The sequence below is a fragment of the Trachurus japonicus genome, chromosome 11 (genome assembly GCF_045865225.1).
Source record: "Trachurus japonicus isolate A0001 chromosome 11, Traja_1.0".
Taxonomy (NCBI): domain Eukaryota; kingdom Metazoa; phylum Chordata; class Actinopteri; order Carangiformes; family Carangidae; genus Trachurus; species Trachurus japonicus.
In genome coordinates, this window is record NC_140917.1 from 23,902,907 (window position 1) to 23,930,693 (window position 27,787).

Consider the following 27,787-nt stretch of genomic DNA (forward strand, 5'->3'; position numbering starts at 1 on the left):
TTCAATTGAGTATAATTTCTGGATGATTGGTTTGGTGTGTGTGCGTGAGTGTGTGTGCATGTGTGTGAATAATGGCGTCATATCACCTTTGCCAGTGCGTTGGTGGGATCATTTGCATGCTGATTGATGAGCGTGTGTGCACATGCCTGCTATATGTGTTAATTAATCCATGTTTGCCAGTCACACTCCATCGGCAGAGTGGGCCCATATGAACGCATGTTCACAGCCTGCCCTATAAATTCCACCTAATGAGTGTGTGCGTGCGTGTGTGGAGAGTGTAAATGACATAATGTGAGCGTCACCGGGTCCCTCTGCTCTGTTTGAATGTCACAGTGTGAGGTCAGTCTACACACACAGAGACACACACAATGTTTTGGTCACTTAGATAAGTTCATCTCCTTAATCTTATATAAGAACCTTTGTGCTACTGTCGGCACAGACAGGAATAGCCCTAATAAGGGGCTTATACACACACGCGCATGCATGCACGCACGCACGCATGGACACAGTTCTAAATCATTGAATGGGGCTAAGCTTCTTTTTCCCATGAGAGATTCATCAATGAAGTGATCTTGTTTACTCCGTGTGATCCATACAGTGCTTTAGTCCCCTAAATAGAAGCATTACAACTCCTCAACGGGGTAAATAAGGTTCAGCATTTCACACCAGGAAGTGCACGGTTCAGTCAGAGGAATCCTTCTATAAAATAGCTGCTTGTGGCTGGCCAGTAAAATGTTCGAGTGACCTGTCTGTGCCCTGGAACAGTCCTGTCCACGGCTTATGTAATGGACTTTATGCAGCCTCATAAGTCGCTGATGATTCTCCCCTTATTTGGCAAATGGCTCAGCATGACACAGCAAAAAACACTGTCGCCATGTCATGTCATTGCGTGGCTATTTTAAGATTACATCCTCACTTGGCTCCACAAGAGGTGTCTGTGTGTGTTTCACAGTGGAGAGCGTCTGAGTCTGCCTTCTCATCTGTTTATAGCTGGGAAATCTGTTTTTCTTTGTAGGCCAAGGAGAGTAGCAGGTTCAAAATTGAACCAGAGTTTAATAAAAGACTGCATACAGTATGTTGTAGTCACTGTGGCTCTGTGTTGTTTGTGCATGTCATTTAGCATGGTAATAAAAACAGGGGGCAATTTATCATTGCAGTAGCCTACTCTGTCCAGTGAAAACAGGGGCAGTCTATTCTGATTTAGTCAACAATAAAGGAACAGTGTGGGTGGGTGTTTGGTCTTTGGCTGTAAAAGCATGCTATTTGCATGATAATACAAATGATAAAGAGAACATACTTTGTGTTTTTGATGGTTGTGTTGCCACTAAGAGCCAGTAAAGGATTTTTTGGGCAGAAAGTAAAGATAGATTTTGTATTTTTACTGTGAGCAATATGATCAAAAAGCAAACAGGTTTTGCACTAACTATAATTCTCCTTGTGTGTGTATATGTGCAACAGGAAAATCAATGAATGATATCAACTACCAGTCTGTTTATATCTTAAAAAATCAGAGTCAGGGCATCTTAAGCTGAATTTGCTTTAATTATGGTGAACCGGCAACAAGCAAATTAATGTGCATATTTGTAAGTTCTCAACAGCGACCAGGTTATTTCTCGAATAGAAGCCCGACCAACCCAACCCGAGTTATTTGCATACGTTTTTGACCTGAACCCGACACGTACGGTCACATTGTTCAGCACGGCCTGGCCCATTTAGGACTCCCACTGACCCAAGAAACAGAATTATTTGACAGTATTTTCCATATTTGCCAAGCATAAAATTTGTTCAAAATTAAATAAAAGACTGTCCCATATTATAGACGTCTGTCTCAAAAATAAGACGGGTCAGTTCAACAGTTGAAGCAAATAAAAACTTATCTTGGAAGTATATTACAGTATATTGCAATATATTAACATAATATGAAATATTATTAAATATTTAATAATAATATTATAAAATATCAAGTATATCACAGTATATTAACATAATATGAAAATGGTTGCTAAAGTGAATCCATAACCTCTTGATCGCCCTCTAGTGGTTGGCTGCAGTAAGTCATAAACCCCGCCCCCCTGCATGTTAACGGATTGGATAAACTAACAAGTAGGCTACACATCAAATTAATATTTCACAAAGATTATTTCTACTTTACTAATACATTCTATTTCATGGATATATTTCTGAGAGGTTAAGCTTTAATTATTCATCTTTGCTTTAAAACCATTATGAAACCATTATGATTGACAGTTGGGTTGATGTGTGGCTATTTTTATTTGGACATTTTGGCCTTAGGTTTTGTACAGTGAAGACTTGTTGTCCATCTTTGTATAAAATCATTGACTGCAACCATATCAGACCAGATCAGAGCTGAGTTACTGCTGATGAGGATTTCATGTAGTTATTTGAAAATAAAAGCTTTCCAACAAATCAACAGGCCGTTTTTAGCTGTGAGGCAGGTAAAGGAAAACCAATAAATGTCACATGGTGAGCACAGCTTCGTTAGCCCAACTATTCTTCAATAAAGATTGGTCACCACAACAAAATATTTAGCGCTCTTTTGTCCGCAGATGACTTATTTTCCGAAATGGTACAAGCAGAGAAAGACAAAGATGGTGAAGAGCTGCAGGCGACAGGCTCTTTAACCACAGTTTGTGCGAACCAGCACACCTCCTGCTTGTCATCGAGGTAAACAACACCTTTATGCCACGCCATCCTGTGGAAAACCATTCGCACTGAGCCACCGTGGCTTGAATGGCTGCAGTTGCTCACGGCTCGCCTCAGCCCGGGAATCTACACCTCTACCCCCCCCCCCCCCCCCAAAAAAAATGTTCTCATTTTATGAGCAAAATCTCTGTGAGGCAGGTGCAAAAGAGATTTATTATCACCATCATTTCCACAGGCCTCGCAGAAACAAAAGACCACTTCTAAAGGTTGCCTGGATAATAAATGCGGCGACTGTTGAAACTGACGGTGAGGTCGTAAAAGTTATTTTTGAATAATTCAACCCAATTATTTCTTGCTGCTCATTCAATTCTATCAGAGGAACATTATCAGTGCAGCAAAATATTCAACATTTTCCCAATTTTTCTTTGTGGCTGTGGATTGTTACATATGGATGTAATCAGAATATGGTCAGAATAAAGAGACCCAAAATATCAACAAAGTAGCTCAAGCTGTGAGCTCTGGTCCACAGGAGAGGTCCACATGAAAAATAAACAAAAATTCTGAAGCAGCTTTTTCCATTTTCCATTCCCTCCTCAGGATGATAAGTAATTACCTTTGTTTTTATGTACAATCCGGAGCTCACAATAGTCCTGACATCTTGACAGTGCTGAGGTATGCAGAAAGGAAAGGTTAAGATGTAGGAGTTGGGGGGGAGGGGTGTGTGCTGGGAGAGTGAGTGTGGGGGGGTTGGCTGGTAACCCTGCCGAATATAAAATGCTATCAAATTACCATGCCTCACATGTCTGAAATTAGCATACATCAGATCAAACAGCCTGAGACTCCTTGGTGATTATGCGTCCAGGCACATGTTCAGTTTCAACCCCATTTTACTCCCAATTATCATATCATTATCATAGCATTGCTCCTCGGCTGCTGTGTAGTCAATTTAGTCTACGCTGTTCCTCAGGGGAATGGTAGACATGGTGTAGCCAGACAGAGTGTCTGCCCATCCATCCATCCATCCATCCATCCATCCATCCATCCATCATCCATCCATCCATCCATCCATCCATTCAACCATCCATCCATCCATCCATCCATCCATCCATCCATCCATCCATCCATCCATCCATCCATCCATCCATCCATCCATCCATCCATCCATCCATCCATTCAACCATCCATCCATCCATCCATCCATCCATCCATCCATCCATCCATCCATCCATCCATCCATCCATCCATCCATCCATCCATCCATCCATCCATCCATCCATCCATCCATCCGTCGTAGCTAAGTTTCTATCACCTACACAGTGATGAAGCTAAAACAGAAAAATAGAAAACAGAGCCGAGATGGAGAGAATAAGGAGAAGTGGTGTTGATGTGTGTGCTGTTTGACTTCGCTGTCATGATGCTGTAAAACTTTGAATCATCTTTTCCTTTGTTCCTCTTTGACCTTGGGGGATCCACAATAGAACAATAGGTTGTGTTATATATGTGCGTCTGAGGCAACTCTAGAGAGCCAATGCACAGATCGCTGCAGGGGACGCACATACAAGAGAGTGATGATATGTTCCTTTTATATATTGAAATCAATGTTTTTGTCACTTGTAGCCATTCACCACAACAGCGAAAGATGCGAGGAGAGACTCAACAAAATCTAAATGAGCATCTGGCAGATAAAAAAAAAAACTTTACGTAATAAAGCAGGAGTGTTATGACTGAGCGGCCTGGGACAAAACTGCCTACAATTAAATGCCACTTTTTCCCGAATTAAAAGCACTAATGCAGCTTCGGTGCTGTTGGGAAGTTGTAAATTATTTCAGAATTTAAGAGGCACAATGATCGCACCATCCCTGACTGTCAGGAACCACTCAGCCTGTCAGTAGAGGGCTGCATTACCCGTACTGTTACCCCACTGTTGCTGCACAGTGTTAATAAAATCGAACAAAGGGAGTCTGAGAGCGTACCCTTGGAGGAGAAGAAAAGACTGGTTTAATAAAAGGACTGATAGAAGGAGGAAATGACGGGCTGAGGAGAGCGACGCTCCTCAGAGACAGCGATTACCATTTGATTGGCTGTCATATAGCTAACTCCTGCCATGCTGTCAGGCTCTTTTGAGGAATAAATGTGTTACATTGTTTAGAAATGGACAAGTAAAAAAAATGAGGAGGGCGGAGTTACAAAGAGGAAGGAGAAGTGGGGGAGGGAGGTAGAAGGATGAGAGGAAGGAGTGAGAAGGAGTGTGTTAATTAGAAGAGAGACAGTTTTGGCAAATACCTGTGAGGTTTTTTAACTCTTACTGGACCATATGGAGTGTCGCCATCCCCCACATCCGTGATTACACTAGATGATGCAAGATTTGTGTGTTGGTGTGGGAGAAGGAGCCAACAAAGACAAACTGGAAAGAGACAGGACATAGAGAGAGAGAGAGGGAGAGGGAGGACATGGAACAGGGTGAGATGAAGAGAACTGCAGAGGACAGGACCAGTTATATAACCTGTGTGGTACCTCAGGGGATCAGTGAGGCAGGGGAGGTGTGGGCACACCCCAAATCCTGGCTTTACTGAGTCAGGATTTCATCATGTATTGTTAAAGGAAAATATGTCAGAATAAATGTATGATAACAAAGGAGTGACATGAAAAAAAAATCTGAAAAAAGTCCTTCCTTCCTTCCTTCCTTCCTTTTTTTTTTTTTTTTTTTACAGAGAAATTCTCACAAGTAGTTACACCTTGTTATCTCCTATATAAAAGATTGTTAAGCGCAGCTCTAACTGGAGGCATGAATCAGAGCCAGCTCATTCAAAACAGAGTTTTAAATGAGTCTATTAGCTGTTTTATATGGAAGTACTTGCTTGTACCTTTAACCAATAAGTAGCTATCCTTTAAGGCTCTTCTGATGACTCTTTGACCCTTAGATTCAGTTAATCTATCTTCATCTGCAGAAGGTTTGTGGTTTTGATTAAATAATAATTTGGTAGACCATTATATCAACTTTCTATATTAAATCTTCATAATTGCACCCCTTAAAACCAGTTACCCATGATTGTAATCAACCATACACCTGTTACAATACACCTAATGTATCAGTTCTTTCTCCCAGAACAAACAAAACCTGAGACACAGCTTCACAGTGTCTATTGAAATGCTTTGTGTCAGATGAAGCCATGGTTGGTTTCCCTGACGTGAGTCTCCCAACCCTGCTCCCTATAAATCAATGGCACCTGTATGGATCCTACCTTGGGAGGCCGAACATGTGAGGGAAAGAAGGGAGGGGAAAAATGTTGCATGCTGTGTTGACTGACAGATGAGAAAGAGGTTGTGTTAGAGAAAATGAGAGTAGAGGAAGGGAGGAGGGAAGAATAGGGAGCAGAGGACAAGTTTTCATACGGTTTTCCATCAAGTATGTCCACAGTTACAGTAAACGATGAAACATTTTCAATTGAGAAACGCTGAAAAGAAATTCTACCACAATCAATCTACTTCTATTGATTTTCACAGGGAATAGTCTGCGGCTTTGGTTTGAAAACTGTTTTCATTTAAAACATGTCAAGAATACATGCAGCCATGTCAGAATATGTCAAAATCGCTTAAGTTAGACGACACTCTTGATGGAAAAACTCTCCCATCTGTTCCCGGACAGTATTATTGGTTATATAACTCATATGTCAGCAGAGTGTATTATTAGATGCATTTCATTTCTTGTCCTGTTGTGACAATAGATTGAGAGGGAGATAAAGCAGTGGAACAGCGTTTGAGTAAAAGTGAGTAATACTGGATATATTATTCATCTGATATGAAGTGAATATTTCATGACCTGCGAGTGGAAACTGCCCCGAGATTATTTCAGAGTCTGGGTTAAAACTCAGTGGGAATCAGTCTGGTCTAAAGCAGCAAATCACATCTGCCAGTGTTTTTTCTGTGTTACTGTAAATTTAATCCAGACGTTTTGGGGGAACAGTGATGTGCGCCTGCTCTCATCTTTAAAACAGTGTTGAACCTCCCACTCTCACTGAACTGCTGGACTCGCAGTGCTAGTGAATGAAATATATACAGCACATTGGCAATTCATGGTGTTATTTAGTCCCTCAGTTGCTTTTCTCACCCTGGCCTTGGTAATAAACACTGGCTGTACTGTACATCAGTAGTAGAGGTTTCACTCTAGAAAGATGCAATGCACCAATTTGTTGTGCTCAGCATGATTCATACTTTGTTTGCCCACTCCAGGGGCCTCCAAGTATTACAGAACAGGCTGTGCTGCTTTTAAATAGAGCAATAATACTGCCTAATATATTTTTGTCAGTATCGCTCAAACACCAAGAGAGTTAAAATGGCACAATACCATCCCAATGCATTATTTGTTCCCATTTCTTCTCCCTGTTCAAGGACAAATTGAATGAATGCTAGAGTTTTGCATTCTGTTGAATATTCTTGGAGGTTGTAGTGAAATGTTAGGTTAATGAAAGATTTCTATCTACTGAGGCTATTGACATCACCGATGACCTTTACAGTAAGATAAGTCTGTAGTGATTTGGCGAAGCTGCAGTGAATGTGAAAATGTTCAATTTTGCAGTAAAGTGCATTGGCTGTGGATGCAGTTGCTGCTGGGTTGAGTTAAAATAATTGTGCAGGATTGGAGATGATAAAATATTTATTTACCTCTGAAGGCTGGACTTCTCCGTCTGCCTCTCCTCCCAGTTTAAAGCTGAGAGATCACCAGTGATGGAGTGATTTCAACATCAAGTGTCTGCAGACAGGAAAGTCAGGACTGTAGTTCAGAACACTGTAGACACACTGACTCTAACTTAATGCAATGACATCTCATTACGCTGTACCTTCATGCTCTCCGTCTGTAATGGATTTCATGGAAAATGGTCGGTCGACCGTAGGAGAAGGACAACTTCAGGTTTAAAGAAGAAAATAGGTAGAAGAAATGTTGATGTTGCTTGTTAGTACGCCTACTGATTAGGCCAATGTTACCTTGAGCAACGGTTTACTGACCAGTCTAGAAGTTTATCATCCAACTTCATGTCTTTAACTGCCAACATCTGTCACCCGTGGTGGGAAGCAAGGCCTGTGTTAGCTCTGATAAATAAAGCTGAAGTTATGAAATTATCTAAATTGATCCTGCTAACAACGCTCAAGGCCACTTTGGTTCCTGAGCTAACATTAGCTAACAGCTTCACAAACACCGCTGAACCCCTCTGAATTCACATGATGTGTTTGTTTAAAAGCACGATTAGCAAACTACTACCACTGAACTTCCTGGCACATTATTGGTTGTTCGGTACTTGACTGCTTTGTACCTGCAAAGGTACCTGAAAACGACGGGTGCAGACTAATGCCAGCTCTCTTCAACAGCAACATGTAATACTAATATACATTTTTTATGTCAAGATGATACAAAACATCAGCCACAAGCTGATACATCTCAGTTTGGCAAAATGATGAAATAAGCAGTGAAAAGCCACAGCTTCTACATAACAAAGAGAACACTATTCCTATGTATGTTGGAGGAAGAACAGTGACAGTATTGATATTTATGTTACTGGGGTCATTATGTGTGTGGGTCTATTTCTGTTTGTCGTTTTTATTATGCTAAGCTAACCGGCTGCTTGTGTTCAGGTATGAGATAAGAGTGTTGATCTTTTCATGTAAAAAGTAAACAAAAGAGTGTCTAAAATGATAATTGATTCATTTAAAGCAGAAGTAAGTGATATATTTGTGTTAATATAAGTCTTAAATAGTTATATCTTCCAACAGCAATCACTTACATAGAGTGTTTGGACCGAAACACGGGTCTGTCAGTCCCTCTGCTCTGCTCTGAGCCGAGGAGAAAACATTTATCGTATCCTACAGTTTTTATCCAATGAGGAGAGAGAACGGCATGCAGGGCTGTGTGTGCAGCCAAGGGACGCCGTGAATGTGGCGACGTAGGGACGAGGACTGTTATGGTGCGTTCAAGGAAACTCGTATTTTTCCGACCGTGAAGTCGTACCAGTTCGATCTGGTACGAGTTCACCGGTCGGAAGTTACGAGTGGCCGTTATAGTGACTTTCACCGGTAAAACAGGTCGGAAAAACACGAGTGGGTTGCCTGGAACGCTACAAAGTCGTAAGTTGTGACTTGAAGCTGTAATTTACGATTTCAAAAGCCTGCCTGGAACGCAGCATTAGCGAAAACGACCGGACCACTTACTTCTGCTTTAATGTTTAGAAAAATGCATGGATTTGATCATGAAGACATTTTCTTTTAACACGCTGCCTTAGACTGAAGATACAGAGCTATGCCTCTTTCAGTGCATTGTGTTTTATTAGAGGCAATACATTTCACAGTCACCATGGAGATTTATATCAGAAAGTTGCTGTTGCAGAGGGGAAATGAATTGCATCAGATTTAGAGTATCCACCGAGCCTGAGGTTTTCAAACTACTCTGTTGCTGCAAAATCCATTATTTATGGTGCCAGATCAAACTGTGAGTCAGATTCAAAAACTACACACCGAAATTTTCAACATGGCAACACAAGAGACTTATGTTATGCATCTTATAAATGGAGCAAAAAATGACTTTAAATTAACTCGACTCCCATTTTCTCAGAGGTTTCTCTGCATTTGTTTTTCATAAAGTGCATCCTGTCATGTCTGGCAGCTTGATTGTTGCTTAGTTCTGTTTATTTTGATTATCATTTTTATGGACTGCTTTGTACTCATGTTCCTTGTGAGGCAGGAATTTTAATCTGAATAAAACCACTTGATGAAATAATGAAAAATGCAAGAAAACAAACAAGGAGAGAAGGAGGAGGAGAGAGAGAGGGAGGGATCGAGGGTGGAAAGATGTTGCCGAAGAGTGAGTCAGTCCCCCTCTGTTTGCCAGCCGGGTTTCATTCTGTCTGACCGATTTTGGTTCAATAGAAGCTTGTCTGGGACATCAGAGTTTGATGGACAGGTCATTGGTGCTATCAGGTGATTTCATCTACAGGCCAAACTATTCTGGGTGGGCGGGCTTTATCTCCACAATGGGGAAATAGAGCACGGTTGATAGCACTTACAGGAATAGCTATCCTTTCTGTCTGACTCACATCTAGATGTACGTCAGACTGAGTGGTGTGTGTGTGCGTGTGTGTGTGTGGGTGATGGGTGATGGGTGTTTACAGACTTGTAAATGAACATTGATCCTTTAAACTCCCTTCCCCAACAATCAGTGACCATCACCACCAAAGAGGCGTCTAACAAACCACAATAAGCTCAGTGACAGAGACCGAGAGGATTGAAGCTTCCCAGTGAGTCTGACCGTCTCCTCTTCCCTTCACCTTATCTGTGATTGACCATCACTAAGTGGGTGTGTTTCTCTGTCTAATAAATCACACAAAGGCTCACCACTTTAGTAGGCAGAGGGCCTACTCCTGTGCAGAGGTTTGTGATAAAAAACGTGCCGTTATCATCAGCTGTTAATGATATGTGTGTGTTCAAGGTCAGAGAAAAGCTGGTCTATTTTATTCTTTAATGATCTAAGTGAAAACTATGGCAATAGCTTTATTTTGTAACCTGGATCAGCAGTTTTATCAGTTACATGGTAACAAGTATTTAATCTGCAGTGCAATGATTTATTCTATTCAATCTGTACTACTATTGTATTCATTATGATTTATGCCAGTGGTTCCCAACTTTTTTTTACTCGTGACCCAAAATTGTGATGCGCCAACTCAGATATTTCTATTATGCAGCATTTTAGTTGAACTCAATTTATAATCGAGAAAGTGTAGAATACAGATGGGTTTTTTTTAAAGCTATAGTGCGTAACTTCTACGTGTCTGTAAATATCCGTTTCACCCAAGCCACTACAAGAGGAGATGATACAACGCTGATTAAGCATTTCGGCTCCTCAAACGCCTTGCGGTATTTTTCAGTATTTGTTCTTTTTGTATTTATTGTCTTGGAGCGACTTTCCCACGCTGGCGGACAGGAAATGACCGAAACGACATGCTTTACTTGGTTACCTGACAACGAGAAGGGAGGAGGGAGGAGAGCGCTCCGCTGCTGCTAGAAGCAACACCTGTTAGCAGCCTGGTGTTAAGGGCCTTTCACACCGAACGCGGCAGGCGGCGGAAGGCGGCGGAAGGCGGCAGCAAACCCATTCATTGTGTATGTGCTACCGCGGCGCACCGGCGAACGGCTCTGCGCCGAGCTGAGCGGCACGCGAGGTGGGCGCATGCCGCGGCGGCGCGCTGCGCCCGAATTAAAAAATGTTTAATCTGGGCGCAGCGCGCTGTGACGACATCTCGGCGCGTCCAATAGGAGAGGATGTAGTGGAGTCTGAAAAAAAACTGTGTTCCGTGACCAGCAGCATGTGGCGTGTTGCGAGTGTTACTGTGTGTGATGTGCAATACCGGTATCATGCAGCTACAGGGGTAGTGGTGGGGAGGGGAGAGGAGGGGAGGGTTACACCGGGCCATAGGTGCCGGCCGTATCGTTGTAATAACGCAGAAATCCTTTAGGGGGCGACAGAAGTTACGCACTATAGCTTTAAATTATGATTTTAAAAAGAATAATAATTAGTTTAAAAAATATTTTTATCAGTATTTTTTTTATTTTTATCAATTACTAGACATTTCAGGTGACCCCATTTGAATTCCAGGCGACCCCACGTGGGGACCCGACCCCAAGGTTGAAAAATACTGATTTATGTGTTCAAAGCATATAAATAGTAACATTGCTTGTTGTGTCTTCGTGACAATCCAAAACTCATTGTTATTTAGTTTAGTATATGACAAATGAAGCAGTAAATATGATTTCTTGTTAATAACCAAATGTTGTTGTAATTGCTAAGCTCCTGCCATAGATTCAGTGGACCAACAAACAGAAAGTCAGCTCATCGTACAGGTTGTAAATGAGGTAACAGTGATGAGTGTGTTGAACTGTAGCTTTGGCTGCAGCGATGGTGCTGCTGCTACACTTAGACAACCTCAACAGAAACAGAGGAGATAGTGAAGTGTGTCTCTGGCAGGGAAATGAGGGCAACATAAAATGATATTCCACAGTGTGTTTTTTAGTGAATAGTAAAGTGTAACTTCTAGTGTTTTTCTAGTCTTAGAAATCACGTTCCAACTTACTTATAATACTAATTCTAGGTTCAGTAAAAGGACACTTTAGTACTCATACTGAAGGAGTCAGGAATCAAACCACCAGTCTTCTGATCAGTGGTCAACCTGCTCTGACTAATGAGCCAGCGCTGCGACCATAGCACTGTCTCATCACATTATAGTATCCTTTAATATTTCCTAACAGCAGACGGTGTAAGCAGTTAAAAAAAAGAGAAATCTACATATATACGTACCTGATGCAACAACGTGCTGATGGTCAGTCAGGTTTGGGAGTGATGATCTGCATTTTACTAAGTCAGTAAGTGATCACTCCTGCATACCAAAGCCATGCAGCGTCATGGAACGCAGTATGGGAGCAGAGTTGTGGAGCCAGACGGTGTAATGCATGTTGACCTGTTCATACCAGCTGAAGATGGAGCGTTGTCCTGAGTCCGTGCCTCGGTCTGGTATTTGTCCGTCTGGGTCTGAGCTCAGAGCGGGTGGTTATGGATGAATCTTACTGACAGCTCATTAAGAGACATGTTTGTTTTGTTTCACTGTGAACTTTGCTCTAATTTGTCATGTCTTGTGTGTGGGAAAGACCTGGTTTCAATATTACAAGTGTATTGCATCTCAATTAGTGCAGATGAATTAATTACAGACTGATTATGTCGGTGTTTTACTACCAAAAAACAAAAAAACAAAAAAACAAATCACTCCTGCTGCTTTGCTGATGGTAAAAGAGAGACACTAGAGACTGAGGTGAATGTCGGCAGATCTTGATTTTGGAATACTTTTGAAATATGTAAAAAAAAAATAATACTAGCTGAAGATATTTACTGGCTCATTATAATGATTATTTTTCGCCTCTCCAAATCTCTTTTGCCCCCTGCTCAGGCTTTTAGCCATGAATATGCATTTTTCTGATGCTCAGCCATCGCCCTCTGCCCCATACCCATTATTTGGGAAACCTCCATCACTGTGGGGGTGTATGAGCTCCACACAGCATGAGAGGAACTCTCCACTCCCACTGCCTCCCCATGCAGCGGACACCATATGCCCCACACACACACACACACACACACACACACAATATGCAGAATCTACACCCTGGGGTTCGCTGCTTACATGTAATTTTCTCAGCACCAAGATAAGCTTTCTGTCTAGCTGTTGCCATGACAACGCAACGTGGCGACCAGGCAGTGGGTGGGGGAGAAGAGTAACGAGGTGTCATGATACCGCCGAGGGTTACCGATGACCCATGACCCCCGGGGGGGCCAGAGAGAACAGGGAGACCAGAAAACAGGGCTGTGCAGTAATCATCACCTTGTGAACCTAATCTCACAGCTGGCTGTTTACAGTAAAGCACATCCGCTGTATGCGGGAACAACACAGGTGCCACCGGGGTGGGAGACCGACCAGAGCGGAGAATGAGGAAAGGGATGTAGCCAGAAAAAGGTTACTGTGTTTGTGCTTTGACCTCTCCTCCACTAGGCTTGCAGTACAAAAACCTGCAGCAAGGAAAACACCTTTTTTTAAGGCTGCTTCACTCTTATGAAGGTGGTGTGATAGACCTGGAGTCACAGCGAAGAACAGGTAATTCATTGATTGGAGGGTTTTCACCCAGCAATCATGTTGCTGAGCTACATGACCTACCATTAGTCACCAGAGTTTGATTTCACATTATGAAAAAGTCAGACAGCTTAGTGCAGTTTATCTATTCATTTATATATTGCCTCTGGTGCTCACTAAGTACTGACAAAAAATAACAGATTAATATGTTAGTTAACAGATTAACTAACAGATGAACAGATTAGTATTTAGTATATTTTTTATATTTTGTGTGTGTGTATTTTATTATACTAAATACTAAAATACATGGATTACTGATGCAGAAATTCATGCTTTTATTTCTACACGTTTGGACTAGTGCGATGCACTTAAAGCAGAAGTAAGCGATCCGGTCGTTTGGGCTAATTTCTTGTCAGCCGATGGAGTTAGCAGCCCCCGCCCTTGTCATGGATCTATTGGTCCTCGTCCCTACGTCACCACATTCACGCGCATCCCTTGGCTGCACACACAGCCCTTCATGCCGTTCTCTCTCCTCATTGGATAAAGGTTGTAGGATACAAGGAAAGTTTTCTCCTCGGCTTACAGCAGAGCAGAGTGACTGACAGACCCGTGTTTCAGACCAAACACTCTATGTAAGTGATTGCTGTCGGAGAATAGAACTATTTAAGACTTATATTAACACAAACATTCCGCTTACTTCTGCTTTAATATCTCTTAACAGGTGAACATGACCACATCACTCCGATCCTTGCTTCCCTCCGCTCCCAGTCCAGTACTTTCGCTTTTCCCTCATCAAACTCATCAAATACACAATCCAACAACTCCAAAACGCTCTGGTGGACAAGTTGTGACCTGCACATTCACCACGCTATGAGATAAAAATGGAACATTACAAGACAGAGTTGCTTTTGAGGCGAATGTGTGAAACTAATGTACATTCCAGACACGTCTGCTCGGCAAAGTAATTTCAAAATTGAGTACTTTAGAGCTTCATGCATCATAATGTTACATAATTATACGTTATCATTTCTGTGCAGGTCACAACTTGTCCAAGAGTGTTTTTGAGTTGTTGGATTGTGTATTTAGTTTGATGAGGGAAACGTAGCTACTGTAGAAATACCATGAAATACCATTGCATAGCTGAGCAAATCGCGTCTCTGCCCCGCCCATCTAAAAACGGCTTGCACTGACAATTAAAGGTAATTAGTAAAAACTAAAGGGATTATGACAATAGGCAAATTTGCCAAAATGTTGAAATATCCCTTTAATCATTTTGTGCTCTATATTCTGTACGTTGATAACTGTGTAGCACTTTGGTAAACGTTTATGTTTTTAAAAATGTGCTAAATTAATAAAGTCGAGCAGGTTGGAAATAAGTCCCACATGTTAAAGAAAATCAACTTATGAATTTAATAATAGTTTGATTGTTGGATTTTCTGTTAAAACACACACAGTCTTCTCACATAGTACTGAGTCTTTCAGCTCGCATGACTGTGGCCTGCAGGTTCATCTAAACAGAACCAAACATGTGCAGCATGTTTTACACAGAGAGAGTGTTCAGCCATGTTTTTCAGTTGTTCACCTCACACGTCTCAATCGTGTTGTTGTTGATCCATCTCCTTACAAAGATGTATTTTCATGCTTCAGGTCTATTATGGACATAACTACAGTGATTTTGTTCCGGGCTACCAAATACACAACTCAATACTGTGTCTGAACAACATCTTGTATGGATGGAGCACCATTACTGCCAATGTGCTTTCAAGCTGCTCACACTTTGCCTCTGGAGCACACACCAGCTGTTGTAATAGTAAATATATAGTGGGTTTGCAACAATCATCAACAAAGACCAGTAAGGACCTATCTTGAGATTGTTGACCTTTCAGGAACCAGAAAGAGAGTCAGAAACAGAGCTTATTATCATTTCTTATTACCATTGTTCCACACTTTTATTTAAACCCCCGTGTAAACTGCCCCACAGTCGGGGAACATAATTGCAGGTAAATGTGATTCAAAAGTGTTATAAATCCTGCACATGAAAAACTGTGATCTTATTGTTCCTTGCTGACAGTTGGCAACCGTGTTTCATGTACAAATTGCTCAGCCTGCTGGTTCGGGGAGCTTTTTGTTCCTCTTAAATTACTCCTTAAATTACTCTGTCGACTGAAATGATGTACAATTCTGCGAGCGAAATGCCAGAGGGAGTAAATGGTCTAGAGCAGAGAAAACAGAAAGAAGCCTCAGCACCAACACCACGGTGACTGACTAGGGCTGCTAGCCAGCTACACTAGATCATCTACACAGCCCTCTGTGTCATCAAGCTTCTGGAAACACTCCTTTGACTAATATATATACAATATACACACATGTATATATTGTATGAACTTAAACCTGGAGTGTCCCTGCATTCATCTGCAGTGCTGAAACCTGCTTGAACGAAGCCTTTGGAGAACATCAAAGCAGATTTGACACTCAGACGTGTGTTCACTCCTTAAGTTGAAATGTAGCACAAAGAGGCAGTTTCAGTAAATAGGTAAAAGTGTCAGCGCAGACGATGATGAAATGAAATCCAGACACTGTGGTTATGAACACAACCCTGAGTGATAGTGATTCTTTTTCCCTTTGTGTAGATGCAGCCCCCCCCCACCCCCACCCTTCGTTCATGTAGCTCTGTATCTGGGTCAGGGTGATAGGCAGACAGAGAAGGGTGACTCACAGGTGTTTCTAGCGTTTGAGCACTTGTGTGTGTAAATGTGTCTATGGTAACTGCTCGCTTGGCAGGCTGGACAGAGCTTGGAGCTCCTGTGACACACTTCCTCACAGTCCCCGTCCTCGCAGAGTATGTTCGCTGCTCGTTGACAGAAATCCAACAGGAATTTGGATGTGAGTTGTGTGTGTGTGTGTGTGTGTGTGTGTGTGTGTATTTGTGACATATTTGACAAATCCTTTGGTTTGCTGATAAATAGAAACAATGTGCAAGTTAAACACGCTGTGATATCCAAATAACATGTTCACAAACAACACAACACTGTGCTGCAGTGACAAATGTCACTCTTGAGTAGTTGGTATGGCTGCCTGCAACAATCAATGTGGCTGGATAACAAAATAAATGATTCTAACTTTTATTCAAGGATTTTAAGGCAGACACATGTCTATGTTTTGGATTTAGTGACAATAAGTCAAGTGATGGAGTAAAAACAAGGAAGTTATTTTTGGACAGTAACTGCCTCATTTATAGAGGGTGTCATTATTTCAGACGTTGTATTCTGGTTGTAATTCAAGGTTGTGTCTTCATATGGTATGTGTCCCAGTCTATGCAATATTGCTTTGTCAACATATAGTGTCATTAATATTCAGCATAAATCTGACTATTTAAATACCAATTATGTTGACACTGTCATTTTTATTTTGTGTGTGTGTCTTCGTCACACTCTCCTTTGTGTCTGCTCCGTCCTCTCACCTTCGTGCTGCGCTCTTTTACTGTTCTCGTTCTCCTCATCCTCTTCTGCCTTTTGTTCCACTGTATCCTCGTGAGCCATCTGAATCAGAGATGATGCTCTCTTTCTCCTCTCCCTCTCTCTCACTGCATTATTGATCAGAGCAATCTAAGCAGACTCAACCGCACACACACACACACACACGCACGCACGCACGCACGCACGCACGCACGCACGCACGCACGCACGCACACACACACACACACACACACACACACACACACACACAGTGGTTTGGATCTGGTCTTTCTGTTAGATAAGACCATTAACTCAAGCCAAGAAAGGGGAAAAAGGTAAAAGGGTAAAAGGTTCTGTGCGTAAAGCGTAACGTCACCCCACCATTTCGTGTGTAGGAGTGCAGATTTGTGTGCATTTTTGTGCAGCCTTTAGTGGAAACTGTACCTGGTTGATGTCTATAATTCAACACTAGATTACATCCAGGTCTGCTTTAAACGTTTTCTGAAGGGGAGAAAATCAATTTCATTGTCCTCGGCTGTAATGAAATGCTTGAAAATGTTTTTCCTTCCAGGGGAGCAGAGAGCAGCACTTGACTGTGACACTGTCAGACAGGTACACTGGTATATTCTGCAGTATGTCCCTGCCTTATTTGATTTTGTTGGACAGTGGTGAGAAATATAACTTTGTTGACTCCAGCACAGTCCATAATTTTCCCATAAGGCCCAGACAATTGTAACTATTATATTCATACAACAACTAACAACCGGTTCTGCTAGTAGTAAAAAGAAACAAAGTATATTTCCATCACTTTGCATGAATTTACTTTGAAAACAACTCTGTCTCGAGTTGTTTTTGAGGTAAATTCATGCAAAACGACTGATGCACGTTTCTGTCGGGGGCAGTTTTTCAGCAAGCAGTCTCTGCATTTGACTCGAAAACAACTCTGTCTCGTAACATAACGTTATTATCTCATAGCGTGGTGAATGTGCAGGTCACAACTTGTCCTTGGATTGTGTATTTGATGAGTTTGATGAGGGAAACCAAGAAATCCCATGAGCCTCAATAGCGTAGCTCTGAGCAGCTTGCGACTCTGCTCCGCCGTTCTAAAAACAGCTTGCACCGACAATTAAAGGTAACGGACCTACAGTACTGCTATGACTATAGGGATTATGGCAATGGGCCAATTTGCAAAATGTTGAACTATTCTTTTAACAAAATGCTGAGTTCAGCATCAAACTTTATTCCTTTACTCATGAAAAGCCATCTCCAGTCATTGGTAACGCTAATGTTAAATCTTGTTGCTATCACTGCTGTCACTCTCCCGAAGTTAGCATCTTAATCAGCCAGCCACAGCTTGTCTCGTTTCCAATAGCAACTCACTGTAGCCTCAAGATGCTCTAAAGATGCAATGCAGTTCAGAGGGACATATTATAAACTCTTGTCGTCTATATATAATGATGTTTTATTAAAGTAATAAAATGTAAAACTGCATGAGGAGACTTTACATAGCAAGTATAATTTATTCAAAATTTAATGTATGCAGACATACATATCTTATTGCACAGTAACATATTCTGTACTGGACTTTTCATTGTGAAATATTTTTTATATTGTAGCACCTCTTCCATAAAACATAGAGTGAAGCAGCCAATAGTCAATTTAAAAAAACAATTGGCAGCACTGGCTGAGGAAAACTTCACTGAGACCTGGACAATCACCAAACTTGTCAGCTGTTGTTTCTTGACTTTTCCTGGTCATCAGCCATCATCAACTTTTGAGTGTGACAGAAACAGTTTGGCCTGCCAAAGCGAGAAGTTAATTACTGCAAGGTCTCTCTTACCTCAGGAAAAATGTTTTGTTAAAATTTTGTTAAACAAAGAATGCTTGCCATTCTCATATCAAATGCAGTTGTAAATACATGACCATTAGTGTGGTATACTGCTCACTGACAACTCCATTACTGGTGAAGGCCACAAAATGAGAGGTGGAAGTATAGGACTGGGCGATATGGGAAAAAATCATATTACAATCATTTTTTTATATTGGATGATAACGATATTTATCGTGAGTTCTTGACGGGCCCGAAAATCCAAACCCGACCCCAACCCAGGTGAGCTGAAGCACAAGCCTGACTCGCACGAGATCACGTACAGTATTGAGCCCAGGTCACAGCGACTCTCAGGTTAACGGCTTGACTCAATCCAACTCAAACTTTTTCTTTTGAGAAAGTTAGAGTGATGTCACTGATGACATCACTAAGAGTGATGACATCAGAGTGATGGCTCTGACTGACTGTCATTGATGACATCACTCTGACATAAAAACCCAGAAAACAACTGCGATTGTGATCTGTGATGTCACTGATGACATCACAGCATCCTGAGGTAATCTGCCTTTCAAGTCAGAACACATCACTTCTTGTAGAGAAGCTCGTCACACAGCCAGTGAGTCTGCACTGTACTTCAGTTTATATTAATATTAATATTAATATTAATATTAATATTAATATTAATATTAATATTAATATTAAACAGTTTAAGAGTTTCTCTGTACAGGTCTATTAGCACAATGGATGGTTCAGGATCACAGAGATACACTGCACAGGAAGAGCAAGAAAGAAAGAAAAATGCTATCAGGATATTAGTGTCGCTTGTTGTTGGCAAGACATCCAGGAGAGCAAAGTTACAATTAGGCCACATTCAAAACACTGCCATTGTAGAACGTTTAATGGCCAAAGTATGGGAAGAGGTTGTGAACGTGGACTTTGAAGTATCACAAGACTTCTTGAACGACCTTGATGAAGCTGTGTATGAGCAGCTACTTGAAGACTTGGGCAGTGCACGCGCAATCCTACACTCCATGATGTCCCAGAACCTGGTAGATGTTAAGTTAATAACAGGTTATTTCACACGCGGCGTGAAAACTCCACGACACCGCAGTGTCAAGAGTAAGATCAACTGCTTTTTAGAAGCTAATTGGCCAATACTCCTGCTCACCACAACTGTGACTGTTTCAATGGCAGTTATGAGGTTTTTGTAATTAGGATAGATTCATGCCACCGCCTCAATTTTGTGTTTTTGTCTGATGATACCACAAACTCACCAACGTCCAGAAATCATCTAGGAAAACAATGAGGTGGCATGGGGTTTTCTCCGGGGGCTCCGGTTTCTTCCCACAGTTTACTTGGTTGGATTCAATAAAGTGTTCTAATCAAATGCCAAAAATCTTTTGTAATGTGTCTTAAATTATGTTTAATTAAGCAACGGTATCAGTTTCAATACCGTTATGAAAAAATGCAATGCATTTATACAGGAGATAAGGATTAAATATTAAATAAAAGTAATTTAATGTCTAAAATTGATTATATGTCCAGTAGTACTTATGTGTGGTTGAATTTTCAGTTAGTTGAATATGTTTTAGCCTACTTTTAACCCCCCCCCCCCTCCACTGTCCGCTCCCCCGTCGGACACGTTCCTCATAGTCACTCTCACTCACACACACACCACACAGCCAGATCGCTCTGCACACAGTTTATTAACTTGATTAGTTTCAAAAAGTCGGTGGGGTTTTACCGTTATGCCCGTTTATCACCAATAAACACAGTAGATGAGGGTGAGTGACTGAGCTGCGGCGGGTGGGGTGGGGTGGGGTGGGGGGTCCGCGGCGTGGAGCGGTGCGGGACTCTGACTGCAGCGGGGACTATCATGTCTCTGCTCCGTGACACTGTGAGACAGACCGCCGGTGAGCGCTGTGGGACGGGTCCGCTAATCGTTGAAAACAGCAGTGATACGTCTCCAAACCAGAAATGTCTGGAACAACATCGGAAAAAGTAGCTCTTGACAAGAAAAAAAAAAAAAAAATAGGGACCGGACCTGCCGTGCCGTGTAAAAAAAAGAAAGAAAAAAACTGACAGCGAGTGCGTGTCATGACTTCCTGTGTCTAGCCCTTCAAAATAAAAGCCCTATAGCCTTTCATATACAGTTCGGTCATATTGAGGCTGTGTTCGAAATCACCCCCTATCACGGATGTAGTGCACTATATAGTGTGTTCGCCATTTTGTAGTGTTGTTCGAATTCTCCGCGATAAATTTAATCCACTATATAGTGGATGATAAAATACCCACAATGCACCGCGAAACTGAGTGAACAAGCGATGTACACTACTTTCTACTCCCGTATCCCACAATGCAATGCGGTCGTGTTTTGCCAGAGAAGAAGAGGAAGCTAATTAGCATGTTAGCTACGATTTATTTAGGCAATTTACCAAAAAAACTCCTCAGACATATTTGCCTTCGCTCCGTTTGCCTCGCCCGAGGAGCAGGAGTTGGGCAGCAGCATCCGAACATTAACAGGCAACATTAAATCAATCTAATTAAGAAACTGTAGTAGAATATGTAGTAAATACGATCTGACGAGCTAAGCTAATAGCCACAGAGCATAGCCACAGAGCCGTTAACGGCTCACGGTCGGGACACAAAACAGTAGTTTACCAAACCAAACTTCCGATATTTCAACAGTTTATTGTCCGAGTAACACAACCACACAGAATCACATCCTAAAATGTTCCCGCAAGTGTCTGGTTTTTCTTATTTTATTTTTTATGTGTCCGGTTTGTTTCATACATCCATGGTTTGTTTACATGATTCTCGGCGCGTCTGCTTCCGTCACAGCAACTCCTGGCGCATCAGCTGACGCAACCACGTCCAGAAAATTACCGTCTAGTGTCCGAATTCTCCTCCCGTCGTTCCCTACATCGTGTACATGATGTAGTCCACTATATCATATACATGATGTAGTGGATAGGGAGTGAGTGAGTGAGTGGATGATTTCGAACACAGCCACAGACTGTAAAAAGAATGGATGTAGCGTCCGTGACGTCACCCATTGGTTTTGGGGAGTCGTTTTTGTGACTCAAATATGGCGGCCTGAACAGCGCCATGTTGGATTGGCCGGCCGAGAACCCGCCCACTGGCCTCGAAGCAGCTGTCCACGGAGCTGCTCGGACCTGTCACTCAACGTTTCCGCGCCCTAATTGGCCAGAGTTTTAACCTAATAACAGTAAAACGGTAGAGTTAAAAAAAAATTCACCCCCCTCAGAGTGTGTGCGGGGGTAGAAACTATCGATTGAGACGAAAAAACGTTCTGACACCAGGCTTTTAACATGTTTACTGAGGATGTAAAGTCGGCGATTTTAACATGGGGGTCTATGAGGAATGCTCCCTTCTGACACCAGCCCCCAGAGGAATCCGAGGGGATTGCAGTTTTTTGAACGCGGATGTGAGCTTCACTTCTCAGACCAACAACTGCCCCCTTGATTTTGACTTAATTTTGACAAGACAGGGCTCCAAATTTTTTTTTTTTTTCCTGCAACCAATCGACCAATGAGATCTTGGTCTGCTAATGTTTAGTCCTATAGTATTCCGTTTCTGATTGGTGAAGACACAAGCCAATGTTTGGTAATGCCACTTACGTCATATTTTTTAATTAGTCACGGTAATACCGTATACCGTGGTAAAATGTGGAGGAAGTTTGACGGTATCAAAATTTGGATACCGCCCAAGCCTAACTTACAGCATGTAGAAAGTAATGCTGGTTTTCCTTTATTTATCAAAGAGACGTTGTGTAACTTCTCTTGTTGTCTATTCACAAAAATGGATTCTTTCTTTCAGTGTTTCATTAAATAGTTATTACCCCCATCGACAAACTGAAGTGTTCTGGTAAGCTTTGAATTTGCCATTCATTTATACCAGGGCTATTCAATTACAAATTCAGTGGGGCCAGATTTTAAAACCGAGACCTTAAGCTGGGCCGGACATTTTCAGCGGTCAAGAAGGTTATGACAAATGAGGGGCATTTTTAAAACCCAGCATTAGCTATTAAAAACAAATCTACACAGCCAGAAAAAAGAGAATAAGTCAATAAAAGTAGTACCTAGTGATAGTAGTAGGCTAGTAAAGATGTAGCTGTTAATGCTTTGAATTGGAGGTTTTTTTTAGGAACTAAAAGTTTCCTGAGGCCTACTGTCTGAGTTTCCACTGAGGTTTACAGCAGGGGGTTATGTAAATCACTAAATGTAGCCTAGTCTTAAAATTAGGCCTAAAGATGAACAAAGATTTATTTTTTAACATATTTTGATTGGTGAAAAACAAGGAGCAAAAAGCCATTTGGGGCAAATTACTCTGGGAAAGCATTTGATTATGGATTATTTCTTTGAAAAGTAGCTATCCTAATCAAGTTACTGTTATGATTCCATTGCAAGTAGGCTATTTAGTTGCGTTAAAATTAAATTATTGGTTACTTCATTCCAAAAAAGGACAGCGGAGCATGGCGTGCTGTCACTGCGTGGACGGTGCTCATGTGTGACTGAAAGGAGTGGAGAGACTGGTGGAGTATTAACCAGCCGCCACGGTTTATTGTTGGCTGATGGGAGGGCTGAGGATCGGTCAGCGTGCTCTCCAGAAACACTGTGTCGTGCCACAGCGGCCCGCTGTGGAGTGTGAGGTCCGTCGGTCCGGCAGACGGGGAGACTTGTGTCTCGCTGACCTGTAGCGCTGCGCACCACAGGACCACGGAGGGCAGCCTCAGCCTCGGCCGTCCGGACGTCCGCCGCGGCGAAGCCTCCCGCTCCGTGACGAGCGGCTGTGGCCCGACACGGCGTCTCTGGAGATCAGCTGACCGACCAAGCCTCGGTTCTACCGGTAACTTTCAAAACAACGCACTGACCGGGTGGGTTGGTTGCGTGTTGCTAGGCTGCGTTGAGTGGTGCATTCACTGTCTGAACTGCAGTAGGGAATTTGAGTTCTCGCAAAACGTGTTTCCCTCTGTGTGTGTTTTTTTTTGGGGGGGGGGGACCATGAGCCGGGCCACTCGGACATTGGGTCGGGGCCGGATGTGGCCCGCGGGCCACCAATTCAATAGCCCTGATTTATACCATGAGCTGGTAAGCTCAGTGCTGGTGTAGCCGATGTCATATCTGGCCCTCTGCGTTGTGTTTCTCACGGCCTGCCCTAGGTGGGGTTCGATCCCACGACCTCCCGCACCGGAGGCGACAATGCTAACCTCTTCGCCAAGAGGTTGACAACCACTTGGCAGATTGGTTAGCACGTCTTTTATGGGTGGAGTGAGTGCACATCCGTTATACTCACCCCCACTGAACTCACTCCACCCAGGGCATCCGGGTCACGGCACCACTGTAGCCGATGTCATATCTGGCTCTCTGCGTTGTGTTTCTCACGGCCTGCCCTAGGTGGGGTTCGATCCCACGACCTCCCGCACTGGAGGCGACGATGCTAACCTCTTCGCCAAGAGGTTGACAACCACTTGGCGGGTTGGTTAGCACGTGTTTTATGGGTGGAGTGAGTGCACATCCGTTACACTCACCCCCGCTGAACTCACTCCACCCAGGGCATCCGGGTCACGGCACCACTGTAGCCGATGTCATATCTGGCCCTCTGCGTTGTGTTTCTCACGGCCTGCCCTAGGTGGGGTTTGATCCCACGACCTCCCGCACCGAAGGCGACAATTCTAACCTCTTCGCCAAGAGGTTAACAACCACTTGGCGGGTTGGTTAGCACGTCTTTTTATGGGTGGAGTGAGTGCACATCCGCTAAACTGGCTGCCATGTTGTGCCACGATATGGGAAAAATTACAATATTTTTCATATCTGACGATAACGATAGTATTGAGGTATAAATCAAATCAATCTTTTTGTCAAGCCAAAAAGTTCAATAAGTGAGATTTGAAGATATCAGAAGGTTATTTTTAATTTCAATATTGATTTTCCATCAAAAGTTGAACATCCCTAACCCAAATGTGAAGAACATTATACATCTGTTTCAGATTAATAAAACAGGTTAATTCATAATAATTAATATATAATAATACTATAGTAATAAAATAAAATTGGTATTATAATAAACAGCAAATTCTCAAGATCTCTCCTTTGAGTAGATATAACACACCCAGACACACACACAGAAACTCTTACACAGACACATATGTAGCTACTAGGGGTGGAACGATTCATTTTAACAACGATCCCATTTCTAATCACAATTCGTAGTTGCCGATATGTTTCAAGGACGATCTCGGTTCATTTAGCACGATATGATCTGATACGATTCAGTGACTTGAAATCGATTCAGTAACTTTTTAGCCAAAAATTCAACTAGTGTGACCACTGTTCCCTCTAAGGTGTTTTACTGCGCAATTGCGCACTGCTCCCCACCTCTTTGCGAAGAAGACAAAAAAGTTGCACACTCAAATATCCCCGACTAGTTTACTGTTTATTTCTCTCTAATGTGCGCTTCAAATTCTGAAATTTATGACCTAAACCGTGTGGGCATTTATCACTGCAATGAGTGACAGGTGACAGGGTGCTGTCAGCCAGTGATCATTAAAAAAACAAAAAAACATGCCCATGAGGCGCTGCCCAGCCAATACGCAGCGGTTGTTTAGCTTGACAATCAATCACTCTGATGACGAGTAGCCGCTGTTGTTGCCATGGCTAAACGGGAGGGTAGTGAGACTGCCGGCGGAAAGGTAAAGAAAAAACGTGGAGTGGTTGTCACAATACATAAATACGGACGAGGGAACACAGGTGAAACTCGGTGACATTTTTTCTTTCTCAACCGAGACTGGAGTCGTTTGCAAGACGTGCAGTGACGCAAACGTAAAAGGCGAGTTTTCAGAGGGGAAAGTGTGGAATGACTGGAAGCTAGACTACTTAAAGCGACATGTTGGAACAAAAGGACATTTGCATGCTGTTAACACTGTAAAAAGACGAAAGCAGGGGCTTGGGATTGGATCGTTACTGCAAGAAAGCGCGGAGGAGCGGCAGAAGAGAAATAAACTGTCACTCAAGAAAAAGTCAGATCCAGAGCAAATCAAAATTCTCATTGACGATGATCTACTTGCCATCAAAATGAACGCATCGATGCTAGCTTTTCAACAAATCCATGACCACATGGCAAAATATGTGAGTATGCCAGAACACAGGAGGAGCAAAAATTACTCCTTCGAATTTGCTGAGTCAATCAATGCAGTTGTACAGGATGAGACTATGTGCAGTATCCGAAACGCCCCATGGCATACTTTAATCATTGACGAGAGCACAGACATAACACTGCGTAAAATGCTAGTGATGTATTTCAAATACAGAGAGGAGAATGACGTCAGTTGCAAAACTGTGTTTAAGATGTTCCCTTAATGCGAGATGTGGAAACTCTTCTAAGAACTATATATTCCATTTTCTCAAGATCATCAGTGAAGAAGTGCAAATTCCAACAAGTTCTCCCTCCCAGTGCGTCAACAGCCTGACGAACGGTCACTGTCCCTCATCGTCACATGCCTGACTCATTAGGTACCCGTTTTTCGTCAGGTTTTGACGCGCTCGGCTTTCAGTTGATTCCAATGCAATCCCCTTTGCGGCGATATGTGATGCTCAGAGCAAGTGATCCAGCCGACCCGGCGTGCGGCACTGAAAGACGCTGTGAGCAGAGGAAAACTTTTTTTTTAGGGTCCGGGCAGTGCATCTGCCAGGACACTATTGTATTCCTAGGAATTCTTCTTCTTCTTCTTCTTCTTCTTCTTCTTCTTCTTCTTCTTCTTCTTCTTCTTCTTCTTCCTCTTTCTTCTTCTTCCAAGGAAGTCATACTTCCCATGGGTGAAAACTCACCAAACTTCACATAAACATCCAACCCCATGCCAGATTCACTCAACTCCAAGGACTTGTGCCCCGCCCCTCCTAGGGGGGGCACAATAAGCGTTTAAATTTAAAAACTTTAAAAATTCCTACCAAGCCAACGGTAGATGCTACAGTGTTGAAACTTCACCACAATGTAGCCTCAATACTGCTGAAACTTTTGTCCACTTAAACTTATTACAAATTATGAAGTCCATCACTCTGTTTTTTTCAATAGCCTAACTGTAAAGCCAGGGACACACCGAGCCGACCGTCGGGCGTCTGGCCTCGTCGGACGGCGTCGGGAGCTCGTCTGTTTGGTGTGTTCCTCTCCGTCGGGGAGCCTCGGCTCTTGTCGGATCTCGTCGCTGCCGATTGAACATGCTCAGTCGGGACTCGTCGGCCGTCGGGAGAGTAGACTCGTCGGGTACTCTGATTGGCTGTGTGCTAGCTATGGCGATTCTGATTGGCGGTGCCCTAAGCGAATCAGCGCGGTGTGTGGGAGGGACGGAAGTGACCACAGTAAACAAACGGTGCCCTAGCCTAGCCTACAGTAAAAATGGTATATAAAATAAAAAGAGGAGTAAAGCAATATATTAAGCGGCAATATAAATATATATTTAAACATCAAAGATGTTCAATCAAACCCACATAGTTTGAAACAACGTTCAAAACACACACAGCTCACAACTAAGCATATAAAGCCCGCTAGCTTAATGCTAACGTGTAATGTAAAACACCATAGACGGGTTAACAGAAATTAGCATCGGCTATCGCCAATTCAATTAAAGCCACAGCAGTAAGCTGCTAAAACTGTTTTAATTTCGGCTTTAGCGCTGTTAAAACGTGGCTGGTTAAATTGTTTTGGGGAGATTAATGTTGTCTCATTGATGAAATTAACTGTGGCAGTGGCATTAGTTTGTTTGAATGAAAAGTGAGCAGAGCTGCCCCTGGTCTGTATTGGTCTGTATTTCTATGGGGGAGTCCTCGCCACTCAGTCGCTCTGGTCGGCAGTCGGGGCAGTCACAGTGTGTTTCACTTTTTCCTTTCTCCCGACGAGAGGCGACAGACTCGTCGGCCAAAGCCGTCGGCGTCGGGACGCGTCGGGAAGCGTCGTGGCGGTGTGTCAGGGGCTTAAAACTTTTAAAATGTATCTCCTCCCACAATTTTTGCTCAATTGACACCAAACTTGCTACAGAGCATCTCCAGACCGTCCTCCTCAAAACTTGTTTCTCGGATTTTTGATTAAGCAAAAATTGAGCCTACAGTGCATGAAAACGTTTGACTGTAAACACTACTGTACACATATACCATCAAATTCTTGATAAATAC

At 42.6% G+C, this 27,787-nt stretch overlaps 1 pseudogene; it reads left to right on the forward strand.

Annotated features, from left to right (window-relative positions):
* The first annotated feature begins 2,584 nt into the window (after window positions 1-2,584).
* The window catches only part of LOC146978898 (uncharacterized), a 35,524-nt pseudogene continuing 10,321 nt past the window's right edge, over window positions 2,585-27,787 (forward strand).